This window comes from Carassius gibelio, chromosome B15 (assembly GCF_023724105.1).
Source record: "Carassius gibelio isolate Cgi1373 ecotype wild population from Czech Republic chromosome B15, carGib1.2-hapl.c, whole genome shotgun sequence".
Lineage (NCBI taxonomy): Eukaryota > Metazoa > Chordata > Actinopteri > Cypriniformes > Cyprinidae > Carassius > Carassius gibelio.
This window is the reverse complement of record NC_068410.1, coordinates 12,841,254-12,861,319: the sequence shown is the minus strand read 5'-3', so window position 1 is coordinate 12,861,319 and position 20,066 is coordinate 12,841,254.

Sequence of the window (20,066 nt, the reverse complement as noted above, 5' to 3'; positions counted from 1 at the left end):
AATTTAAGACCCGCCTTCAGGATTTACAGCACAAGAAAGTTTTAAAGGGACACTAAGTAGGAATTACTCCCCTCTAGTGTTGAAATTGTATTTTGCATTCAAACTAATTTTGCTCTCCAGCGCCTCGCTTTTTCAAATGTGCGTTGCATCTACGGTAGGCGATATGTACCAAAAAGCTTTGACGGGATGTCTTCTAATAGCACTTCGTCGAGTTTTCCTTCAGGTGAACAGGTGTGTTATTTCACACAAACAGCAACATGACAACTAACAAACGAATGTTACAGTATGAATTACTGACTGTGGAAAACATGAAATATTGTAATTAGTAGTTATGTCTTCTTTATTCGTTATATTTTCTGAATAATGTGCATTGTTAGATATAAAAAAAATATTATAATATAGACTGTAACACTGACTTACCTGTCGAGAAGAAAACTGGCCACTTCAGCGTCTCTTTTGAAATCTTTATCCAGCATTAGCTCTTTCCACCTAGAAAAAGCTTCCCCGACATTAACTCTTGTTTTCTGTAATCTACGGTCACGTTTCCTTTTACGTTCTATTTTTGACTGTTTTGGCGACAATGTTTTCTTCTCCTGTGGCGCGGCATATGTATGGTCCATAATAAGAATGCAATCCAGACTTTTAAACTTGCCGGTGCAGTTTCAAGCGCCTCTCACTGCTCTGCACCTGGAAACGCGTTGGCTTAGTACTTTTTGTCCCTCTCTGCTATTATAGTTTTGCAAGATGGCGGAACTACATGGAAGCCTCCGTCGATCTACCCGTCCCATGTATATAAAGATAATAAATTCTTCATTTACGAGGATTCCCCATGGAAGATGAGATGTCCAGAGGTAGATTGGTATTTGTTAGAGGTGAAAAGGAAAGAAGAAAGTGCTGATCTGGTTGGGGTGTTTAATGATTATATTACTGAAGTATATAAAAACTTTACTCAAATATATACAGATGGCACTAAGAACCCTGAAACAGGGGTAACAGGAATGGGTGTGGTGGTTCCAGCAAGAGGAATTGAAATCAATAGAAGAACATCTAATCATTTAGCAGTATGTACAGTGGAGATGGTGGCAATTTTAGCAAGATATAAAGGGTTTCCCCCCTTTCCCCTTTTTTTTTTTTTTTTCTTCTGGATATTATAGAATATACTGTAAACCTACTGACTGATCCACACTCCGGAACAGAAGGTGGCGGTAATGCACCATTAAGCTGGATGCCAACCGCCGTTAAAAAAGAAGAAGAAGAAGTAGAAGATTTACGAGGATTAGTTTAAACATTGGCATAGGTATTTGTACACCATTGAGGGCATATTTATGAATAAAAATATTGATTTTAGATAATAAAATACCTAAAAAGTTACTTATTGTCCCTTTAAGAACACTTAACTCCTTGTGGATATCGTGCACTAGACTCGAAAATAAGTTATTTCAGACAGCCATCAAAGAACAGATTCAATAGCCTATTCACCATGACATAATAATAAAAAAAAACGTTTTACGTAGTTTTAGGTTGTTGCAGCCATGATTTAGTGCATAAAAACTAAATCATTTTGAACCTAAATATAATTTTATAAAATCAGAGTTCCATATCGAGTTCCAGTCATTCAGACGGTTGTTCAGTCGTTGAAAAGACCGAATCGTTCAGGAATCTGGTAGGCTACTTCAGGAATGTTCAGCAAAACGGAGAGAGCACGTATAATTTGTTGTAACTGCCCCGCGCTGATTCTTTATGGTGACGTTTAAATAACTGTTTGCTTGTGTTCATTTCTTTTAAATAATAATCCCGATTATTAGCAGAAGTTTGTTTGCAATGAGCGCCATTTTTCTCACCTAACTGTTACTTATGAAGAATCAGAAAACCTGGAGTGGAGTTCAGTAAAATTTAATGTTTGCAGAACGATTTCAACATCTTATTGTGTCGCTCCTTTCCATCCAGTTCTAGAATTTCAGTGTGGTGACAGCGCTCAATATTTTCAATTATTGGTTTGTTTAAAAGGGAATTTACTCAATTAACTTTATAATATATATTGAAGATTGTATTAAGCAGACTGGGATAATAAACTGCTACACTATTTATTTTGTCTAAATACATTTAACGATGCAATGTATGTCAAACGTGGCAGACAGAATGGCTTGTTATGGTTTTTGTGCTCAAGGTAAAGTTTGTTTTACTAGTGAGTTGTTTGCTGACAAACAAGAAACAATTTTAATATGCTAGTTTTGAGTAATATATAGTATACTGATTGTTAGTAATTTCAATAATGAATGTTTGCATTAACACAATCAGGGCAATGAAAGAGAGTTGAAAGACGGAAGGAACAGGTGACATGAGGTGAGTGAGATAATAGTAAATGTACCATTCCTGTTATGTTATACAGTAAATTTAGTTTGCTTTGTGAGTGTACTTGAGCAGATATGAGAGACAGGGCGAAACAGAGAGAGTGCTGTGTCTGGCAGGGTTGTGACTGGGTTCCTGTGTGTGTGACATGGTACTGTGGAGTCAGTCGCAGGCCGAGCAGATGGATCCTGCGGATGGTCAGGTCTGGAGAGGGTCAGATGGTCCTTCCTCCCTGCTGGCGAGGCCTGTCACGGACAGATGTAGTCTGATCTTCCCAAAAGAAATGCTGGTAGAGTGCTTTTTGTGTTTAGTATGCAAAACAGAGGTCTGTTTCATAAAAGATGCTAAGAAAAGCGGGATTAAAGTCCAAAACCTGACTTGAAATAACTGAAATCAATCACTAAAGCGGTTTCATGAACGACAGTTTAAGGTCATGCAATCTTACTTTGCTTCATTTTGAACGATTCTTTAATGTAACTTTGGAAGAACGAGTCATCTCGGGGAGTGATTTGTTCAGTTGCACATGCACAAAATTCTATAGGGTCTGTACTGGAATTAGTCTTTGAGCCGGAAAGAGAATTGATTAGTTAATCTCTTTGGTTAGTCTTTGGGGTTTTCGAGTCGTTCGTTCATCACGTGACAGACCCATAAGCTTTAACCTATGCAGTCTGAGTCGGAAAGAGACTTAATAATAATAATAACCAACTCTTTGTTACAGTTACAACATTCAGTGTATGGAAAATAACCATCAAAACAGAAATTCACACATTTATAAACTGTAAGAAGTAAAAAGCTACAATTTGAGACCAGAAACGCAGTAAGTGCAAGAGTAAATAATAATTATAATGATGATGATGATGATAATAATAACTATGCACACTTTGTAAATTAATTTCTCTATCCAATGCTGTCACTTCACGTGACAAAAAAATGAACGATGGGTTAAAGCCTTTATATACGGTGATGGTCTATGAGCATGTGCACTACACAGATGGAACACAATAGTCACCTTTAGTTATATAATGGTTTTAACAATATAGATTGTAACAAAGCAGTTGAGCAGCATTAAATAGGAAAATAGTGTGTCAATAAAGCAAAAAGTCAGTTCATCATTGAATTAAATTATGTCATCATCCAGCTCAGTTCAGTTTAAATAGTATCTGTGTAATCAAGTCAACGGTATTGCTGTAAATGAAGTGTCCCCAACTAAGCAAGCCAGAGGTGACAGCGGCAAGAAACCAAAACTCCATCAGTGACAGACTAGAGAAAAAACCTTGGGAGAAACCATGCTCATTTCTGGGGCCAGTTCTCCTCTTGCCGTACGAAACCAGCAGTTCAATTCCAGGATGCAGCAAAGTCAGATTGTGCAGAAGAATCAGTTTCCTGTGGACTTGTCCCAGTCTTCTTCTGAGACAAGGTCTTTACAGGGGATCTGTATCTGGGGCTCATCTAGTTGTCCTGGTCTCCACTGACCAGTGATGGAGTACTCGAGTCCTCGACTTGGAGTCGCGGACTGATGACTCGTACTTGGACTCAGCTCGAGGATATATAAAATCGCACTTGAGCATTCATCACTTTGTCTTTGACTAAAATTTGTATATTATATTATATTATATTATATTATATTATATTATATTATATTATATTATATATGTATAAGGTGTTACACCGGCCGGGAACTATTTTTTCCCCTCACAGACACTGCTACCGCTCGCTCTCTTTGCTTGACAACACACTCACTAACTTCACTCACTTTACTTTCACTTTACTTTTTTTCCAAAGCGCTCGGGCACTTGCGGGAAAGGATGAAGCTGATTGATTAGTTCTTGTCACATGACCCGCGGTGCCCTGAATCAATCCCACAGTATAAATATCGCTGACTTACCTCTATCTATTGACGGTTTATCAGCATCCCTCCTCCACCCCATCTTCCCACTTTGAGTTCACTTTATAAATAGACGGGGAAGGGGGTGTACTCTAGGTTCGGGCCATTCCCGAGCTCGGAGCCCTTCCCCGGACAGCACGCAAAATATGCAATGGATTTCAATGCCTACCAACTCAGTTGGTTGCTATTGTTTCCTCCAAAAATGTAAAAAATATTCCTATACGGGACTCGAGACTCGAGTCGGACTCGAACTCTGATAATGGGGACTCGACTCGGACTCTTCTTTTGTGACTCGGACTCGGACTCGAAGACTCGAGACTCGACTCGGACTCGACAGTTGGTGACTCGACTACAACACTGCCACTGACATTCAGGGCTGTAGAGGTCCTCTCTAGGTGCTGATCCAAAATCTGGTCTGGATACGTACTGGATCCGAGTGACTGCAGTGACCCTCTGATTTGGATACAGACTGGATTTGGAGGCTATGGTGACCTCGGAATAAGAGAAAAACAGACCAATATTAGCGTAGATGCCATTCTTCTAATGATGTAGCAAGTACATCGCATGTTATGGGAAATGTTCCCGGTTCCGGATTTTCCTAATTAATGCAGCCTAAAAATCCTTTAATGGATTTGAATATTAGAAATGTGTTTGTGTGTTAGAATAAAAAATAGAATAATAGCCTAATAATTCTGAATAAAATATTAATTCTGCTAAAATATTAGTTGTTGGAAATTAAATGTGACGCGTGGAATTTTAATTCAACATATAAGTGTATTTCTATGATAGCAGTAACTGTAAATTAAATGTAAGCTAGCTAATACAGCCCTAATTACTAATTCAAACTAGTTAATGTGTATTCCTTATCATATAAAATATAGTCTGTTTTATATTTTTTATTTACATTTTTAATTTAGGGATTTTAACTTTTAATTTAGTGTTTTTGTTGCTTTAAAGAGCAATTTTATATTGTAATGTTTCAATGTTCTACTGCTAACCATAAAGTACAGATGTCATAAAACCAGAGAGAAAAGCAGCATGGCTAGAAACTGCTGATCAACTGAATGCGCATGTAGCAAAATGTTAAAATGTTTTCAAATATCTTAAAACAAAGTCTTTAAATCTTGGGCATAATACTTTAAATACAGTCGGTCTGTAGCCTATATTTTTATTTATTTTGTTTATTTAAGTTGCATTCTCTGTATACTTTTATTTTTGGACAGATAACGTAAAATAATTGTATATGAGAGAGTTTGTGGTAATATCAGTGGTTTCCTATTGGTCAGTGTTAGAGGAGCTCAGCTTAGTCTGACAGTTAGCCTGCTCCTGACCAGGTTAGTTTCCCAGAATATATTGCCAGAGTGACTGAGCTTGAGCTATGGTAATTTTGCTTTATGAAACCAAATCAAGTGAAAATAAGCCTGGCTTATTTGGTAAACTTGTTTTATAAAACAACCCACAGGTTTACTGAAAGTATACTATAGCTTATTTTAAAGAAGTAGTTCACCCAAAATGAATGCACTAAAAGGGTCCAAACAGCTGATGAAAACATTAAAGTAATCCACAAATTAGTGGCAGTGAAAAACCCTCATCACAACGAGGCCAACATATGATTCCATAATCCATAAAAACATGAATTGTATGGCAGGTATGGCAAATGCCTTTCCCTGCTAATACGACAATGCTTGACTAATGGATATAATCAGATCTGATTTGATTTCCAAATATTAGTGATATTTATTTAGCCTACATAATTAGGATTGGCTGCCTGTAACTGGAAACTCATGGCAGAAGGACGTGCGTCTGACAGAGAGCTATTGTGCTGTCATGCCGTCTCGGCTTGATCAAGACACCCCCTCAGTCTCATTCATCTTCGGTTGATTCTGTTCACTCTCCAGCTTTTGAAGGACGCCTCCAACATCCCAATTAACCCCTCTCTTCCCCCTCAGCTTGTTAGGCTGGATTTGTGCTCTATCAGACCAGTGCTCTCACCGAGATGTATCAGCCTTCCGAGACATATCTGGAAGCTTATTGATTTTGGCATATTATTTTATGAGTGGGAGTTGGGATGGCTGTAAATGGTGAACAGGCTGTTTCATTGTTTGAGCTGCTAAGCTGCTGTATAATTACATCGGTGACCGTAAAGCCCGCTGACTGAGCCCACAGCTGGGCAAAAACACAGCTAGTGAAATAAGATGGTGCCTCACGCTCTTTATGAGCCAAGGCCTTGCTGGGACCCCAGAATCACCATCTGTAGGCAGTGAAAGTTTATTTCCTGAAAGGCCTTTTGTGGCATAGGCACGTACAGTCTCCCCATGACATGATGAATGACAGGCCTCTTAAGCATTTTAAGGGTTTACTGCCTGGCTGTACAGCAGTGTTTAAACTGCAGTGTCAGGACAATCTCATGAACATCGCCATGTCTCAACATCAATAACTATTTGAGTGGAGAAAACGATGCTGCTAAGATGTTACTGCCTGTGGGATAAAAGTGCTGTCACACCACTTCTGGCGATGTGAACTCATCAGGGAATTGCTGCATTTTCTTAGCTCCGTGGAAAGGTAAAAGCAAATTCCATGCAGGGACAGGAAAACATTTGTTTATCAAAACTAAATAGTGCTATAGACTTATTCGGCACGTACTGTTTGTGTATTTTTACATCTATGCTATTTATTTCAGTGGCCTTGGTTCTGAAAGTATTTTTCCCGTCGGGATTTAAAAAAACATTCTTAATTTAAGACTTATAAACCTTGAACCAAACCAGCCAGCCAGGAGCTGAAACTTTACAGTACAAGCTTTAATTTGAAGCAAAACATTTTTTTTTTTTAAATCAGACAATAAGACGAAGGTACTGTACAAGACTACCTACTTAAGACTTTAATATAGAAAAGGACTACAGTCCCATGAAGCATTGCGAATGACAGTCAAATAAAAGCTACTGATTTAAAAAGATGGTAATAATATATATAAAGTAACAAGAAATGCAATTTGTGTTTTACGTTAATATGCATCTAAATTATGTATTATACAATTTGCTTCTTGTAGGTCTCTAATTGGTGCCGGTTACTTTGCAGAGTCATGGATAATGTAGTTTTGTTACCTGCTATGAAATGATTCCTTCTTAAATAATGTGAAAAAGTCCAGTCTTGTGGCTTCGTCAAAAGCAAAAACCATTGATTAACATCCTTGTAGCTCACAGTAGGTTTCTCGTTAAAGATTTGTCTCTTACTGTTAAAAATAGAAAAAATGAAAGAGATTTTTACTTCCAGAATCCGACAGTTGCACTCTATAAATATAAGGCCATCGTTCCATTATTTTTAGGACGTTGACTTGGCTAACATGTGGACCTACAGCTTTATGGCCCGAGCATATTGTTGCTGTTTGAGTGTGAAGAACTAACTCAGCCTGGGTCTGCTCGTTTTTTATTCATAATTTTATTTATTAATGTCTCTCTTTTTTTACTTCCAAAGTGTTTCAAAAACCAAGAGAAAGAAGTAGCAGTCTTGCAATGGAAAGGTCATGCTTTAGAATAACAACAGGCATTGGCAAGCTGCAGCACACTGTAACTAACGTGCTGTGCTATTTACTTGGCATTTACTTGCAGCGATTTATTCCACGGCATGTTTAAATATCAAGTCTCCCTTGTTAATATTCATGGTCTTCCACACCTACAGTATGGGATGGTGCCCAGTCTTATCTAATGAATAACTTAAGGCCTATAAATAATGCATTAGAGTGGCTGCATTACTGTGGGTGCTTCAGGTTTTCCAGGTTTTCTTTGGAGAATAAACTGAATTGAATTTGAAGTTCTTGTGTGGTAGATCATAGTCACGAGAGGTAATGTTTCTCTGAGCTCTTGCTGCCGTTTGTAATTGGCTTCCCTGCTGTTAACGCAGAGCTAATGACTTCATTTGACTGTGTGCTGTGTATGAATTGGTGAAGGATTAAACAATTTAATCTCTTCGTGGCTTCATCGTTGCCAATTTAAATGGCTGTGCTATTGCGAGAAAATGTTGTGCTGGTGATCACCCAGGGAGAACGGGATTATCTTGAATCTTAACCGAAGTATTCTCTCTCTCTTTTTGTGTCTGTCTATTGAGACTGATATAAAGAAAGATAAATAATGAGGTGTGCGAAAACACCACATTTTCTAATTTAAAAAAGCTCATATAATGTAATAAATGATGCTATTGGTATTTATTTAGTGGTATTTATAGTATTTATTAATATTTTGAATTAGATTTTATTTTTTGTTCTTTATTTGAATTTTTGTTTCATTTTTGAGAATTTTTAATACATTTAAATTTTTCCAATGTTTTTGTTGTAATTTTAGTACTTCAGCTTAAACTTATTTCAGTTACTTGCTAAGACAACAGTAAGATATTAATTTAATTTAATTTAATTTATATTTTATAATTTATTATCACTAGAAATTTCTAGAAAGATATAAATAAATGTGTGTGTGTGTGTGTGTGTGTGTGCGTGTGTGTGTATACATTATATACAGGTTCATCTCAATAAATTAGAATGTCGTGAAAAAGTTCATTTACTTCAGTAATTCAACTCAAATTGTGAAACTCATGTATTAAGTAATTTCATTGCGCACAGACTGAAGTACACTGTAAAAAATAAGTGTAATTTTAACTGTAAAATTTTGTAAAAACGCTACGGAAAAAAACTGATAATAGGTTAACAGTAAGTTCCCGTACTATATACAGGGAAAAACTGTAAAAGATCTAACAAAGCATTTAATGTAAATTTACAGTAAAATTCTGTTAATTATACAGCTTTTAGAAGTAAAAAAAGAACAAATCAATGTATAATTTACAGTCTAAAACTGTAAACTGATATTCCCAGAATTCCCTGCATGACACTCCACGTTTGAAAGTATTTTGTTTAAATAATCATGTTTTTAAATAGTTCTTGTTATCAGTTATGTACATTTGAGCTTTATGTTACATCTTCTGTTGCTTAATGAAAGTTTTTTGCATTATTTAAGTATCACGTGTGTTACCATGATGGTGTTTTGTGTTTCCATAAATGTGCACCTTCTATATGTTAATATATACTTCTGCTTGTGGTGAAGCTACTTGTGATGAGCTTTGATACTTCATGTGGCTTTCTCTTATACAGTACCATCTTTATTATTATGGTGGTTGTCAGTATTTTCAAGGTACAAAACAGATTTAATTTTGTGTGTTGTTGAATTTACTGGTTTATATTCACATTTTCTTGTTTGTAAATTACAGCTTTATATTTTAAAATTAACAGTTTTTGACGTAAATGTGTTTACAGTTTTCTGTATTTTTACAAAATTATTCTGGCAACCACAGCTGCCAAAAAGTTTTTGTAAAAACAACAAGAAATTTTTTACAGTGTAGTTTAAGGCTTTGGTTCTTTTATTTGTGATGATTATGGTTCAGATTGAAAAAAACCCCACCAATTCACTCACAATCTCAACAAATTAGAATACATATGACCAATAAAAAAATAAAAATTTTTAGTGAATTTTTGTCCTTCTGGAAATTATGTTAATTTACTGTACATGTACTCAATATTTGGTAGGGCCTCCTTTTGCTTTAATTACTGCCTCAATTCAGCATGGCATGGAGGTGATCAGTTTGTGGCACCGCTGAAGTGGTATGGAAGCCCAGGTTTCTTTGACAGTGGCCTTCAGCTTATCTGCATTTTTTGGTCTCTTGTTTCTCATTTCCCTCTTGACAATACCCCGTAGATTCTCAATGGGGTTCAGGTCTGGTGAGTTTGCTGGCCAGTCAAGCACACCAACAACTTGGTCATTTAACCAACCTTTAGTGCTTTTGGCAGTGTGGGCAGGTGCCAAATCCTGCTGGAAAATGAAAATAGCATCTTCAAAAAGCTGGTCAGCAGAAGGAAGCATGAAGTGCTCCAACATTTCCTGGTAAACGGGTGCAGTGACTTTGGTTTTCAAAGATAACAATGGACCAACACCAGCAGATGACATTGCACCCCAAATCATCACAGACTGTGGAAACTTAACACTGGACTTCAAGTAATTTGGGCTATGAGCGTCTTCAACCCTTCCTCCAGACTCTAGGACCTTGGTTTCCAAATGAAATACAAAACTTGCTCTCATCTGAAAAGAGGACTTTGGGCCACTGGGCAACAGTCTGGTTCTTCTTTTCCTTCGCTCAGGTAAGATGCCTCTGATGTCGCCTCTGACACATCTGTATGCCTTGACCCCAGCCTCAGTCCATTCCTTGTGAAGTTTACTTAAATTCTTGAATCGTTTTTGCTTGACAATTATCATAAGGCTACAGTTCTGTTTGTTGTGCATCTTTTTCTTCCACACATTTTTTTCCTTCCACTCAACTTTCTGTTAACATGTTTGAATACAGCACTCTGTGAACAGCCAGCTTTTTTGGCAATGATGTCAATGATTGGCTTCTGACAACTATCCGATCAGCAGTCTTCCCCATGATTGTGTAGCCTAGTGAACAAAACTAAGAGACCGTTATGAAGGCTCAGGAAACCTTTGCAGGTGTTTTGAGTTGATAAACTGATTGGCATGTCACCATTTTCTAATTTGTTGAGACAGTGAATTAGTGGGTTTTTGTTAAATGTGAGCCAAAATCATCACAATTAAAAGGACCAAAGACTTCAACTACTTCAGCTTGTGCGCATTGAATTTATTTAATACACGAGTTTCACAATTTGAGTTGAATTACTGAAATAAATGAACTTTTCCATGACATTCTAATTTATAGAGATGCACCTGTGTATATATATATATATATATATATATATATATATTATATATATATATATATATATATATATATATATATATATATATATATATATATATTATATATATATATATATATATATATATATATATATATATATATATATATATATATATATATATATATATATATATATATATATCTTCATGTATTTTTTATGTTTTGGCCTTGAGTGTAAATATGTATCCAGTTGACTCACAGTGTACTGACTATACATTTATATTTGAGAAATGCAGTGGAGGTAACATGATCCCACATACTGCGCTGCCAAATCCTTAAATGAAATGCGTGAGTGTCTTCAATTATTCAGTTACACATAGTCTCCCCATGAACCGTTTAGAAGCATCTCAGGGGTGAAATCACCTACTGCTCACACACAACAGTGTCAAAGGATTCCCAGACACTGTGGAAAGCCCTTCTTCCTTCCACATTTTTTATGACTTATACACAATCAGGGCCGGCGCTAGCCATTTGGGTGCCCTAAGCACAAATTTTATTTGTTATTTATACTAGTAGCCTATTGTGATGATTTTTTCACGACCCAGATTTTTTGGTGCCCCCCCAAGCACTTGGTGCCCTACGCGCAGTGCGTGATGTGCGTGTGCAGAGCGCCGGCCCTGTACACAATTATAGTATATAGTATTTATTCAGTATGTAGTATTTTTACAGTTTTTATAATTCCTTTTTAATTAACTTTTTGTAACAGGATGATTGCAAGGAGTCGAGGATCTAAAGGGAGCAGTCTTCCTTAAACAACTCAAAAAGTCTGGAATGCAGGCGAACAGGAAAAAATTAAGGAGCAATGCAACCCAAAGCCCAGACAGTGACGATAACGGACCAAGAGCAGAACTAACAGTTGCTATATATGCACAGGACTAAATAAGAAACAAAACCAGAAATAGGAAAAAGTAATTGGTTAAATATGCAGCATATGTATGCATGCAAACAAAATATAACACCCTAAAAACATAACTTAGGAAACTTCTTTTTAAGTTAGTTAGGCATATTGGCCTTTCAGTTTTAAAATAATTTGTTATGCATCAGTATCTTCTATATTACTGTTGATCAGTGAATGCTAAACCAGTCTTACTCTTTGAACAGCCAGATTTCTATATGGAGCATTGTTTTTAGTCTCTTCAGATAATAGAGATTCGACTGACCCCAGGGGGCAGAGGGCACTTTTTGTGTACAGTCCGAAGCTCTGTCTTTTGTAGAATATGAGCACAACATCTGCTGAGCAGAGAAAGAGCGTGTGTGGTTCCTTCACCCCACGGCACTCCTGTCTGCTCTGCTGAGTGTTGCCCTTTAACTTTTGATGTGAGGTTTATGTGTCTCGGTGCTTTTGCTGACTGCAGTTTAAGGTGCTTAGGGTCACTATGTACTCACAGATGTGTAGCTTGAATAAATAGGGACTCAGAAGAAAAGCAAAATATAGTCTTCTGACGGTGAAAAAGAGTAGGCTGGAGTCTGATGGCTTGAGACATACAGTACAATCATGTAGTGGAGTGTATGTACTCTCTTCCACACTCTTATTGCAGCCCAGGGATTTTTGCCTGAATTCATTACTCTCAAATAATCATATATATATATATAAATTTCTAAAATAAGAAAAAAAAATAATATGATGTTGTTTTAGGCAGGTTCAGAGTGACAAAGGTCTTTTTGTGGAGCTTTTGTACTGTAAGACAGATAAAGGGATTTTCTGAAGCATGATTCGAAGTCTGTTTCTGCTTGGCGAAGCAAGTTTAGGAGTTTATATATTGAAGTATGAAGTATGGACCCTCTGTATAAAACACATGCGTTAGTACTCTAAAGTTGCAAGGTTCAGTAATTTTTCTTTCTTTTTTGTGCTCTCCATTTAATTTCCTACTCACACCGTTTTGTTGGACTTTTTTTTAAGGTGGTCGGATAACGCAGAAATGCCACTTGCAACAATTTTTCTTTAGGACAGATGTCACCATGGTGCAAGGCTTTCATTTCCCCTCGAGCTAGATGCTTTATGCTTGTCCCTGCATTTATGTGTGAGATGGAGCATGCAGGTGGACTGCTTGATAGATCCCTGCCCAGTGGGGCTGAGTGGCCGCTGGGTCTGTGGGTACTTTTTAACCCGAACCAAGGCTCCACTCCAGAGATCACTTGAGCTGTGGTGACTGGTCAAGCCTCAGTCTGTAGTTCTGACATGGCCACTCTGAGACGGAGCATTATAGGAAGAATCACAGAACAAAGAATGCTAGTTAAAGGTGATGATGTTTAGATTTGCTGCTAGAAACTTACTGTACGTTACAATGCGTTACAATATTGGGTTACTCCCTAAAAAATTAACTCCTTACATAACTTAGTTGGACCCACTTTATATTAAGTGGCCTTAACTACTATGTACTTACATTTTAATTATTAATTTAGTACAATGTACTAATTGTGTACATACATGTTTTTACATTGTACTTATATTTAAAAAAAAACTACATATAATTACATCTGTATTTAATTTCTGTAATTACATTTATAATTACACTGTTGACCCATACTTTACACCTTAACCCACCCTTAAACTCATACCTCCAACCTTCTCCCTAACCTTACCCCTAACCCACCTCAATAGCAGCAAAAGTGTTTTACAATACAATATGAACACAATAAGTACATAGTAGTTAAGGCCACCTAATATAAAGTGGGACCACTTAGTTATACTTTTTATGTAAAGTAATGTGTAACTTTACTTTTGAGTTACTTTTTAAAATCTGGGCAGGGCTTGCTTGTTTATTTTTAATATAAAAAAGGTCTTCTTTTACAGCCTGCTGATTTTAGCTGGTGATCCAGCCTGGTCTTAGTTGGTCAAAGCTGGTAAGCAGGCTGGTTTTAGAGGGGTTTTGGACACTTCATTAGCTAGTCAGGCTGGGAGACCAGCTAAGACCAGTTTATTCCATCTGAAACCAGCTAAGACCATGCAACCAGCTTAGGCTTCAGCTCATGCTGAAGGAAATGTAAATTTACGTCTGTACAGTAGAAACGCAGCACAAAACAAATTTAATGAAGAACATGACGCAGGACAAGAAAGTACTACTTTCTGGATTGACATCCACTCTGTAAGATTAGGCAGTTTTCATTTATATGCAGTTAGTGTTGATGATCGCATTATTTTTCATATATGTTTCTGCGTCTTCTTGGTCTGTGTTTTGATCGGCACATTCAAGAAACTCATTCTGGTGGTGCATAATAGCGGAACAGTGCGGAAACCCAGAAAATGATGTGTTTGGTGGGAAGCGTCTCATGAATAATGAAAAGATTCCATGTTTGGTGGGGAAAGTTTTGTATAATACAGGCCTGCTGAGTTTGCATTTGACTGTTTTGATCTATTATGAGGAGTACTGAATCTGTGAGAGGAGTAAATACATGTTCATATTTAACCTAAATCTACAGTAAGCATCATGTTCACACAGCGCACACAGCGCCTCTTCACTTGCTCCCAATTTCTCTCAACATGGCAACATGAGAGCTGTCGGTCAACACAGTAACTTGGACAGTACATTTGAAAAAGTATCTTAGATACTGAAAATGTAGTAATTAATTTACTAATTACTTATAGTAATCTGATTACATAACTCTTGTTACTTGTAATGCGTTACCCGCAACACTGCTCACCGATGCTGCATTTATTTGATCAAAAATACAATAAAAAATATAAATAATATTGATAATATTTCGATTTTAAATATCCATTTTCTATTTCAATATATTTTAAAATGTCATTTATTCCTTTGGTGGCAAAGCCATTAATCAAAATCTTCAGAAATCATTATAGCATGCTGATTTACTGCTTAAGAAACATTTGAAAACAGTTGTTCTGCTTCAGTAATTATTTTTTTTATTTTATTTATTTTTTTGTGCGTGTGTGTGAATAGAAAGTTAAAAGAAATAATTTATTTAATTATAATCATAAATGTCTTTAACTATCACTTCACTATTTTTTGATAAATATACTGTATGTGAAATTTGTTTAATAGCGATAATTCAGTGCAGATGTATTTGTGGTATACATACTGTATGGTACACCGGCTTTTGTAATTGTTTCAGTTAAGAAAACTACAATGCTACTCACTATTTTTCTTAAGTCTATTTGTACTTACTATTTTTCTAATGTCTTTTGTAAAATAAAATTATAACAAAATGAGCTAGAGTACATATTTAGAGAGAAGCCACTGAAATTATTATTTCCATATGTTTTGGATGTGAGTCATTTTATCGGCCTCAGGATCCACAAGACAATAAATGCAGTTTACAGAATGCAGATGCACTCAGGCTTGTGTGTCATAAACAATGAGAGAGGCCATTTTCTCATGGCGTAAAGAAAGAACAAATATTCAAAGAATCACACTGTGAATTATAATGCACAAACAAGGTCTTGAATTGCAAAGTTGTTGTTTGTATTTGGTATTGCGGCTTTGTCAGATGGCTTGTGTGTGGTATGGGCACCATGAGGAGAAATCTCTGCTTTTTGCATAAAATAAACAGAAAGAGTTTGATAATGTGTGTTTTTAATAATTACAATTGTTTTCAGTTGACTTTCGACATAAAAGATCTGGTGGTCAGGCTTGATGAGAGTTGACTGCTCAGTGAACGCAGGCTTCTAAGATTGTATAGAACCGTGGTCCATTGACAGTTCGAGATCATGTTCTCAATTATTTCGGCAAGATCAGAAACACAAATTTCATTACAGTTGAAGTAGAAAGTATATTATTTTCTTTCTGAGCCTGGCTGATAAAAGGATGATGAAGGTTTTGTTTTTCCAGCATGTCGAGACAAGCTTTGGTGAACAGAAACAAAACTAGATACACTATCTGTGGCAGAGTAGCTCTTGAGTTGCTCTCTAAATAATTTGATTTTAATCTATTCCATTATTTATTTATTTATTTATCTGTGATTTTTAGACATTTACAGTTCAGAAAAAGGGAATTGTCAAGCATCTCTCGTTCCTTTCGTGTCTGCTTGTCTCCTTTGCAGACTGTAGGAGGTGTTTTAGCTGTTTTCAGACCTTGTCCCTGAATGACAGGGTGATTGGCAGGCGATGAGCAAGCAGGAAATGAAGCCCACATCCTATCTGGGTTGGCTCAGTGGCGTAGAAAAGACTCTTATTAAACTCGTTTAAACCCTGAACTCTCCAATTTGTTTAGCTATAATCTCGAAAAGCAAGCAAATTCTTTTTGAAAGGAAGATGTATTGTTTTGCACCATGAAACAAGTGACCCAGCTATTAAAACTAAATTACACACACACACAAGTTACAGTACTGAACTTTCTTTGAAGCAGGCATGCTTTTCACAGAAACAAGCCTGAGAATAATTCCTCAAAGTAGCGTGACTGAGGTCCTGAAATACGGACGAAGTCTGAACTGTTTTTTTGCCATTAGCCTTTTGCAAACAGCAGGCGAAGACAATTACCTCTGAGCAGAGAGAACTCACATCTCGCACTTGTGCTAAATAAGTCACAGGCTGCCCACATTAGTTTGCACTTTTGATGAGTAACTTTCCATTCTGATAAAGCTCACAGTCTCTAGCATGGACATAAAACCCCATTTAACAGTTACGACTAAATATAAACCTCTGAGCTGCTTTGATGCTCCCCTAAAGCCATCCAGAACCCATAAAGGCTGACCTTTTTCTTGTCTTCCAGCTGCGTGCGACGGCCCAGAATTGCTTCCCTTTGATGACCTTAATATTTAATTTGCATGCATTATTGTCCAAAGTGGATATTAGTGTGGGTATGTTTGACTTTCGAGTTAATTTAGATAAAAGCGTAATGTTGCTGTTCTTGATTTATAGCAGGAGGCAAAATATTAATTTATATGACTTTTAAATAGTTTTCAGTATATGGACATGACTTTGATTCTTAAACACTTATACAGCAGGTGGTTTTTATTTTTTCAGCAAATGCCTAAAGAGCTTACCATAGAAAATCATATAAATGAAATACTACACTGATAAATCTTTTATATGAATATAACATGAAAAAGACTCTTACTGCTCTACGTCATCTTGCAGTTCTGACAGAAATATTTAGATCGTTTTATGTGTGCATAGTAAAATCTTGTGTTGTGGTGTCATTCATATGTTATTATGTCTTTTAATCTATTATTTTCCCTACCTTCAAATATGCCTACTGCTCTATTATATATTAGGCAAACATTAGTACATGAAGAGTAGTATGTCCAAATTCAGTTTTTATTAAACAGTACATTGAAACAGCAGTTTTTATGAATTCTCAGTGTTCATAATTAATGTGTGAATGTAGTACGTCTAAAACTCACTCATACTACACACATTCACGATGTAGTAGAACATACTTTTAAAACAGTTGTGTGGTAAGTTCTTATTCAGATATATTACTTTCTAAGGGTGTGCTTACACAGTTAAAACAAACTGTGGTACAGTTGTTCTGTTAGTGTGGTGCCTTCCTAATCTTGGTGCACATCAAACAAGCAGACTGAGACCTGCTTCCAAATGATGTGGTGTGGTTCGGCCGATATGTGTATAAAACAAAGACCTAAGACATGAAACCCCAAAACAGGACGTGATGTCACAAGTTGTGACCCTAAAGAGGACCGAAAGCTCAAGCATGCTTCTTTTTTATCATAGGAGATTTGTTACCCATGACATTTTGGTACAGGCATCAGAAATGCTGTCTCATTACAGCAGATATGTGTGCAGCAGAGAAATTGCTGGATCTGTTTTGACTCCTTTATGCATTTTAGAAGTTCTTGGTGTGTTATTAGCTGGAAAAAGTTTTACTGATAGCTTTAAAACATATGAGTGCATGTAGCCTAGCGCACAGGATCGTTTTAGTAAATTTGCAAGAGACAAGTCATATAAGCTGTCCAAATTAGGTTATGACCGTAGATTTCTACCTTATGTTTTGTATCTTTAGGTATCTTTAGGTTCAGTGTTAAAAATGACAGCGTGAACGCAAAGCCAACCAAAGGACCAAAAGAACCAAGAGAATCAAACTACAAGTATAAACCACTGTATTCCATATGTTTTCCTTCAGTGTAATGCAAGAGAATATATTTTGAAGCATTTTGTGCATAAAATAAAAAAGTCACTGGGGTCTGTTGTTGTTTTGGACCCTGTTGAGTTTTATATTATGGCAAAAACTGTTGAAACTTGTTTAAAATAACGTCCTTTGTGTTGCACAGAAGAAAAACAAATTAATGGTGGTTAAAAGATGCCAGAATAAAATTTTTGGCTGAAATATCATTTTAAGCATTAACACAACCTCAGGATACTGGCTGGTAGGCACAAGCAAACTTAATGCTTCATTGAACCCCGGCCCAGTCTAGCTTAAAGGGAATAACCCTGTTCTTGTGGAACATCTGCATTCAAACAGACAGAATACAGTGTACTGTAGCTGGTTAAGACTGCACCGCTTCAATCAAGAAATCAATCATTCTCTGCTTGTTAAGTTTGTCTAAATAGGTTGTAAATTCAGCATTCTTACTTTTGTAGTGTGCAATTATAATTACCAGTTTCAGTCTCGCCAATGCGTTTGGAATAGTAATTACTACACAGAGAGGCAGAGAACATTTCCACATAAACATGAGCAGGCTCCGAGGGAAATATGGTGGAATGAAAAGGTGACGATGGCTTCCTATAATTCCAATAATGGCCGGCAGATGAAGACTGCATTAACATTTGGTGGTTAACGTTCATAACTCTTCGACTCTGCGGCATCACTTAACATTTCTATATTATTGCCACAAAGTCCTCTGTGTCACCTCATGTATATTTCATGAGTGTTGCTCTTTTCCTTACCATTTAGTTCTTTGTGGAGTGCAAATACTGGGAACTGATGAGCAGGTCATTGTATGGGTAATTTTTAGGAGAGGCGAGTTTTGAGATTTTCATTCTTCCTTTTTCTTCTCTAGATTCCTTTAAATTATCGTAGTAAATGGAGGCGGTTTGCTCTTAATTAGATGTTTTTATTCACCAGAATGTCCCTTTCCAGAGGGAAAGAATGCAGCAAAACTAAAAATAGTTGTAGCTCTGTTGCAAATAGCTGTGATATTGCTGTAATTGGAGAGTTATTGTTTAGAGACAGGTCTAACAAGCTGTGTAACCATCAGGAACATGCTTAAAATCCTTTTTCTTACACTTTAAATTTTTCATTTAAAAAAAGTTTTTAAACATTTTCAAGGTAAAAATATATATTTTTATTAATATTTCTACTTTAAGTAATGAACATTTAAGATATCTATCACTCCTTCTGACCTGAACAAAACCTGACTTATCATAGAAAGGTCAAAATATATGGATTTTGAGTCTTGAATATAACCTGAATAGAATTGCACAGTTTGACTAAACTAAACTTGCTGTTCGATAAGAATGATTAAGTATGTGGTATATGTTGTTAAAATGTTTGAGGTCAGGTTTTTTTTTATGTTTTGAAAGATTCTTACAAAGGCTATATTTATTTGACCAAAAACACAGTAAGACACAGTTATACTGTGAAACATTTTTGCAAATAAAATAACTGATTTCTGTTTGAATATGTAATAAAATGTAACTCATTCCTATAATGAATGCAAAGCTGAATAGCAACATCTTCAGTGTCAAATGATCCTTCGGAAATCATTCTCATATGCTAATTTGGGGTGACAATTATTAATGCCATTTGTGCTGCTTAATATTATTGTGGAAACTGTGAGGCTGATGATACATGGGGCAATTTTTTGAGCAGTGTTGCTGGGGCACTTTCTCTAGTGAGAATGGGTTACAAATTTCTATCTGGGTACTTTAGAACGGTTGTGGGCCCTGTGTCTCATCTGGTTGCCAATTGATGGCAACATTGCTCAAAAAGTTGCCCCGTGTATCATCAGCCTGATACTTTTTTGTGTATTCTTTAATGAACTGAGACTTCAAAAGAACAGCATTTGTTTGAAATATGTTTTATAACATAATGTTGTTTTATTTTTTATTTTTTTTACTGTTGCTTTTGATCATTTTTGTGAACCCTTGCTGAATAAAAGTGTTATTTTTTTTTACTAGAGTAGT